The following is an 8000-nucleotide window of genomic DNA, read 5'->3' as shown; positions in this document are numbered from 1 at the left end:
CTCCAATTACGACACCATTCGTCGAGGGCTGTCGACCATGAGATTGGAGAGCTTGGGATACAATTAATGGGTTATTATTAACTGCGAGCACACATGTCTTTAACTAGATTAAAACTAAATCTGTTCCTATAGTACAGTACTTACTGGAGTAGTGAAGCTGTCATGACAGTTCTTTCGCTCTAAGTGTAGCGTAATAGCTGATAGTATGTATCAAGAAGATAAAAATAGGAGATTAAGTAGGTATTATAATAGGTAATTTTTTTAAATTTTGCTAGCGAAAATATTTTAAAGTGAAATTCTACCTAAAAAATGAGTATTTTAATACACTGACTTATCGTTCTAATCCTCAACCTTGTGCGATATTTAACCTAAACCATCACCTCCACATAATTGGTTCATTTTACTGAATTAAATCTCAAAAACAGATTTACTACAAATTATTTATTAAAATCATATAAATTATTTGTATAATTTTTATAAATTATTAATATTTGGATCTTAATAATAATTCAATTTTTTATGATTCGCAATTTAAATCAAACCTACTTACAGAACCTGGAAACCCACTTGGTGAATTGTCATTATTACGAAATGGAAACAATAGAGCGAAGCAATTCCTGCCTCGCCTCCGAGAACTCAGTTTAGAATAAAACCACTTTTGCATAAATGGAAAACTCTTGTTACGATGTTTATCTGAATAATTCCTAATATTTCTATACTTTATACAAAGTTACATTATAAAAATAATCGAATTACAATAGGATTCTTTGATAATAAGAGAAAAAGGCTGAGAGAAATAATTTGTTTACGAGTTATTTTGGTAGAACTGTATGAATAGGCTATTCAGTAATAAAGAATAAATTAAAAAAAAAAAAGACTTCTGTGATTTTTCTTGACTTCTGTAATTAAAAACATTTATTAATTCGCATTTTTTTTATTTATGTATTATTGTTCATAAAATGTGCAGTCTTTTTTACTCGTCCTTAATTTATTGTATAATATCATAACATCAATATAGTATAATATAACATCATCAAATCAAACATTCTGATTGATGTATTTTGTACATACTGCATGTTGACAACTTAGTAGCCTAAATTTATAATACAATTTGTGTTTGCATTAAATTACAAATTAAGATAAAATATTTTTACTTTCACTTGCCTACATTTGAGTTTTCATTTTCAATATTCAAACAAATCTTATTATTCAAACGGTCTAAGGGTGATTTTTGAAGAAAAAAAAAAAATTGTGTTTCTTATAGGCAGTAGTTTCAAAAATTGGTACCCTACGCACCCTTTAGGTGCTAAACCTGTGGTGCCACGAAACATTTCACAACAACCTAAAAAGATTTCAGTTACTTAGAACGGTTGAACATGTTGGGATTAAAAATAAAAACCAGTGTAAAGTAAATGCTTTATTTTTTAATTTATATATTCCTATTTACAATTGTATAAAAACACATATATATATCAAGTAAATTTGCTGTGAGCGATATAATGGCATGATTCAAACGTGTGGAGAATCTATCCATTGATAGAACTCCAATAACATTTCTAAATAAGGTCTTGATGCCATGTTCTTCTCAGTTGCCTAGGAAGATTATTAGGTAATGAAGATGTAGCCAGGCTAGAAACAAGTGGGTTTGGGTGGTTGGGAAGTTTATCATGGAAGGATTGGTATATGGTTATGGCCATATCAGCAACATATGGAACATTGATTAGATTTGTGACATAGTAAGTAGCATTAACGATTTTGGACTGAAAGGATTGGATTCGGGAGGAATTCGATGGTTTAGTGGAGTCCCATAGCTGAACTCCATATATCAAGATAGGCGTTATAATAGTCATGTGGATGAGTCTTTTGTAATGAATTGGAAGTTTAGACCGTTTGTATAGTAATTTCTGTAATAGTCGAAATCGACGTGCCGTTTCCTGTCTTTTCAGTCTTGTGTGAGGATTCCAGGTTAGTCGTTTGTCCAGATGTTGTCTGAAGTAACGGATCTGTTCAACAGGAATGAGCGGGGTATTATTGAAGGATAAAATATAAAGGATATTATTGGAATTTATTTTAATCCTCCAGTTTTGGCACCATTCTTCAAGGTTGGTGATGTGAGATTGGAGGGTTGGATAAATGGTAGGATCATTATTCACTGACAATAAACATGTGTCATCAGCATACATGGTGAGTTAGGAGGGGTTGGGATGTCAGCTGTGAAAACTGTATAAGGGATAGGACCAAGGATACTACCCTGAGGTACACCAGCAGACTGATGAAACAGTGATGAATAAGCACTCTTGTGATTTATTTGAAATAACCTGTCGTAGGAATAAGAACGGACAATGAGAAAATATGCAGGAGGTAGAAATTTACGGATCTAAGTAAATACTGGAATGAAATAAACATGTATTATTTTAAATTAAATTTTTTTCTTCTATTTTTGTAATATTTTGACAAAAGTCACATTCAATTACGACCCCCCTTAATACAAACAAACCTCTGTTTTCACACGCTTTTGTGTTACACTTTAATTTACTCTATTTACCATAGTTGGCAAATGTGTCGGAACTGGTGTGTCAAGACATCTTCATGGTTCTGAATAAAGATGTTTTCGTTTCAATAAATGTGAGGTATAAATAAATATTCCAGTTCATGGTCAAGATCTTAAATATATAACAACGCCAAATCGAGCAAAAATCTTTACAGAAATGTTAATCTATGACCTTCCATTATAAGGGAACTATTTCTATCTGTTCCAAGAATAAGCTCTTGAATAATGGTCCATTTGGAATGATAACGCTAACAGATTCCAATCTACGTCTATTATCGAGAATATAATCGATTTAACTATCTTATTACAGCTGTTATAGTTCGGCCGACATAGGAAATTAGCCGGAAGCTGAAATCATCGACATTAAAGATCGATAAAAGACGATCCATTAATGCTAGATGTATCATTAGAGGAGAGGCATCGGAAGTGGACTGCAGATCTAATAGGCAGTGGTTAGCCGGGAATCTGGAAGCTGGAAGTGAACACGAGTTAGCTCGGGAAAGGTGTCCATAATTAGCGAGTAAAATTTTAAAAGAAAAAATCGAGCATTTAACACCATATTATGAGTTAATATTAATTATTATAATTATTAAAATACTATAAATTTTAACTATATAACATATTAAATCAAGATGGTATTATGCTGTATATCTATATATGTATGGATCTCTTGAAGTATTTAGTTTGTGTTAAAAATTACAATCGAAATACTGTATTTTAATATCGATTTACTAACACCAATTAGGCCAGACTACATGACTACGTTGTAATATAAGCTAATAAATATATCTGATCTATTTATATTATTTTGTTTATCTAATAAATAATAAAACATTACACTAAATTAGTAATAAAAAAAAGATAAGATGTTTGGTTATTATAGCATCAAGAAAAATATAAATATGTATTAAAATTTTTTCTAATGTTTATAATGATTATATATATTAGATCATTTAAATTATTTATATAAATAAGGAAAAATAATTTTCTTTTTCATTTCTTAAATGCTTTAATACATTGGACATTTCGGGCTAAATCAGTTCATCTCAACCTTAATATCTTCCGATATTACATTTTTTTCCTCTCCACCAATTAACCTATTTTTTCGTACTGCAGAACAAAATTTCTTACCTCTTTAATCTTTAAATAAAAGATAAACATTATAAACTTCTTTATAGTCCATTAAAGTAGGTTTGATTTGAGCGCTAATAGACATCTGTACATCACATAGTTTCTGAGATATAGATTTCTCAAAATAAATTAACTAACTACTAATCTTTCAGTAGATTATTGAGAAATTTCGCTTTTTAAAAAGCTATATCTCGAGAACTATTGGACGTAAATAGCTCTTTTTAGGCTAATATTTCAGCAAATTTACTCATCTTTAAATAATGTTCTCTTAGGTTTTCTAGTGTTGTTACTTTTTAAGATATAGAGCTCCGAATGAAAAATTAATGTTTTTTTAAGGTTTTGAAACAGCCACCATTTTTTATTCCTCCTACCTATACTTGGCAGACTCATCAATTTTGACTAGTAATTATACATTGTTTTCATTAAAGTAATCAAAAATTGGTGTGAGATAACCGCCTTTTTTTCTTCCCCGCTAAAAAAAATCGCAGTACACTCGCAAAAAAAAAAAAAAATAAGTGCATCACAATTATCTATTATAGAGCAATGGAATACTTTGAAAGAGAAGGAAACCATTGTATTATAAAAAAGGTCCTAACTTTAAATTAAGTACAAAAAACACATTTACATGACTAAAAGGCCTAGTAGAGTAGGACTCTACTGAAACGACCTTATTCCTCCTGTACCAAATCCTTCATACTCCCCCATAAGGACTTTAACGTTCAATATGCTTTTTGTTTAGTCAGAAGCAGTTATCAATTTTTTCATGATATACTTCATAAAGAGCCATGCTCAATTGTTTCTAGCCTTGCTTTCTCTTTTAATTTTCTTAGGCAACTGAAAATAAGATGGTCTCCAAGACCTGTTCTAGAAATGTTATATGGAAGGATTATCCACAAAACGGTATCACATCATTGTTATATGACTCATATCACATTTACAAGTGTTATATTTGTTTTATAATACAGTTTTAAATTTCAGTAAATTAATGATAAAAAAAAAAAAAAACTATTCCCTGAAGTCCGGTGGTTCCAAAAATACGTTGGCCGCCGTTGGAACAGAAAGGATATTCTAAGAAGGACGAAGGAACCACGGCGAAGACTTGTAAGACTGCTGAGACCTGACACCAGGGGGCGATCTACATAATCATGAAATATTCATATCTCGGGCCAACCGGATCGTGTAATTACTAAGACCGCTTGAGGCCTCCACCAATGGGGTATGCTCCTTTCATCAACATTCCTTGCAGTGTTGGTATACGTTGCATATCATTCTCTCCAAGTATAATAACCAGGGGATTACATTAAGTATATGTAAACCGCATCAGAGCCATTCAAAAAATTACGATGTTGTCCCTTTATGAAGATTGAAGGGATTTTGTTAATGGATTAATTCCACTTTACATGGCTGTTTATTCCTCCATAAGAAGTACGCATTATCCAAAATAGTTGCTAAATTTATAATAAGCTTACCACTTTCTTGGACCTTATATAATAATAATTAGTAGTAAAAAAAAAAAAATAGGTGGGTCTCAGAGTCTTATTATTAAAAACAAATAAATAAAATTATTAATACACAATAATAAAATAACATTCAAGTCTGTTGCGGGGGGCGCCTACCGATCTTAGATAATAACAGGTGTCTCAAACCTAGCTGTTGCAACGATAACTTTTCGACAGGTAGCGCTGAGGTTGTCCCTGAAAAATAGCAGTATGAGTACCACGTGCTAATGATTAGGTTACCTCAGTGCACCAGTCTTTACAGAAAAAGTATAATTATATTATACAGCACCAACATCAATGAGAAACCGACGTGGGCAGCTGCATGAAGTAGACTAACCGCTTTATTTATTCCTGGCCAGGTTTATTAAAAACATTACTAGTAAAGCATGGACAGTTAAGGTAGTGTTTCATTTGATTTTTGTAAATAGTACATAATTTTTCCTTGATTAATCGTGCTCGCCCTATGGTAGTTATTAATATATTAGTTCATATTTGTTTCTTAGGTTAGGTTACTTTCATGTATAAGGAAGCATGTTTATTTTTATCATGATTTTATTTTCTTGTATTTACAATAAATAGGTGTTTTTGTTTAAAGTGTGTTTGTTGATTTCCCTTGGAGCTCACCTAAGTAAAATATAGTAACAATAAAAAACGAGGTAACAATAAGTCTAAACTGAAAAAAATAAACACTATATTATTATTATAAACGAAAAAAATTCTGAGAAAACCTTATTAAAATATTAATACCACAGATTTTATAGAGTCTGGATGCAAATAAGAAACATCTATTTTAATTGTGTTAGAAGTGAATAGATTAAAAATGATCGAATAAGCGGGATTCGAAGATGGAAGGGGTACTGGAACGACAGGTGAAAATTGAAATGGAATGCCATAGGGAAGAGGACATGATAATGAATGCTCATGATGGTTAAGGCCATCCAGTAATACCTCAATTAAAATTTAAAAAATTTTATTTATTTATTTATTGATATTTACAACTGTATAAAAAATACAACAAGTAAATTTGATCGTAATGACATAATGATATGATACAGCATGTAGAGAAACTACCCAGTAGTAGAACTCTAAAAACAGTTTACAATATAAGGTCACGAGGCCATCTTCTTTTCAGGCGCCTCGGAATTTTGCCAGGAAATGGAAGAGGAAGCAAGGTTAGAAACTAGTGGGTTTGGGTGGTTTAGGAGTTTATTATGGAAGGAATAATATCGGGTTCGGGCTAGATCTGTTACATAAGGAACATTTAGGTCTTTATGGATGGTTTTATTATTAACATAATAAGGAGCATTGAGGAGATTTTGGATTGTAAAGATTGGATACGAGAGGAAAAATTTAAATTTAAAACTCAATTAAGAGGTCCCTATTCCAATTTCTTCGTAAACTTTGTTTCGTATCTGGTAAATCGCATGTTGATAGCCCTTGAATTAGAGGATTAGTGCTTATTGGAAGTGGATTTAATGGTTGATTGTACGTGGGTAGTTCTTAAGTGTTTTTGTTAGTTCTTTTTACTCATGTTGGGAAGGGGGGCGCTACTGTTCAGTCTTAGTAATTTTGATTGAAATTGTTGCAGTTTTATTAGGTTAGTTTTTTCACCATATCCGTAAATTTGTGCACCGTAAATCCAAATTTGTCTAAGAAGGTGAATATAAATCTTTACTTTTTCCGAAAATGATAATTTTGATCGATTATTTAAAACATGAAGTAATAATTTAAGTCGGAAGTTTAGCTATTTGATGTTGGAGGTCCATGTGAGTCCATGTTCAGTGTCAATCCAAGGTATTTTACTGTGTCTGTCCGGGTTAAACATAGTTCGTTTAGAAAAAAAAGAGCACATAGACCACGACGGAGCGTAAAACATATTTGCACTATTTTTTCAATTGTTATCGCTGTTTTTCATTTGATATAACATTCATGAATGTGAGCTTGGCTACAACGGTTGTATCGCCAGCATCTGTGACCGTGAAAGTATGTTCCATTGTGAGTAGATCAGAGGTACACAAAGTTTATAGTAAAGTCTTGCGAAACTTTATAATCCATGTTTAAAACTAGGGAATCTTTGTTCTAAAATTTGAACTTATTTACAAAACTGTTTCGACATAGAGAAAGTCGAGTTCTATAAAGTTATATGACAGATGTCAACATCTGAATCATCTTGATTTAATAAGAAATCGAACGGAAATGATGAAATCGATTTCTTCCCAAATTGTAAGATTTCCTTTAAATAATAGTGATAAGTAAAATTGCAAACACTTTCCAATATTACAGGACGTGTCCAATCAACTACAGGCTGTTCAAAGTAGTATTTTATAATGTAATATCTTTCAGAAAACTGTACGTAAATAGCTATACTCTATAAATATATAAAAGGCTTAATTTATTTATTATTAGGTCGTTCTAGTAATAAAAATAAATTAATAAAAACAATTAAAATAGATTATAAGTATGAACTAATCTCGGAAATCCGAACTAATTGCTGCAGGAGGTGTTCGGATTACAGAAATCATTTGGGAAAATGGTGTTAAAAAATTTAACAATATGATTCTACATAACTATTTTTTTAAATTGTTGGAGTGAAGATGTATTATCCCATGCTTATGTACTATTGTATCCTCATATTTGTCATTTTTTCAACTTTCATTTTGAAATATTGTCATTGATACATGATCTACACATCTTTTTTTGATTTGATAGATTTATTTATTGATATATATTACAATCTGCCACACAGTTGTGGGCAATAGGTAATATTGATGAATGATCTCATACATACTAAAATAAAAAAAAAATAAAATAAAAAATAA

Source organism: Halyomorpha halys, unplaced genomic scaffold (genome assembly GCF_000696795.3).
Source record: "Halyomorpha halys isolate HHAL.00 unplaced genomic scaffold, Hhal_1.1 Scaffold190.1, whole genome shotgun sequence".
Classification (NCBI taxonomy): Eukaryota; Metazoa; Arthropoda; class Insecta; order Hemiptera; family Pentatomidae; genus Halyomorpha; species Halyomorpha halys.
This window is presented reverse-complemented; position numbering follows the sequence as displayed.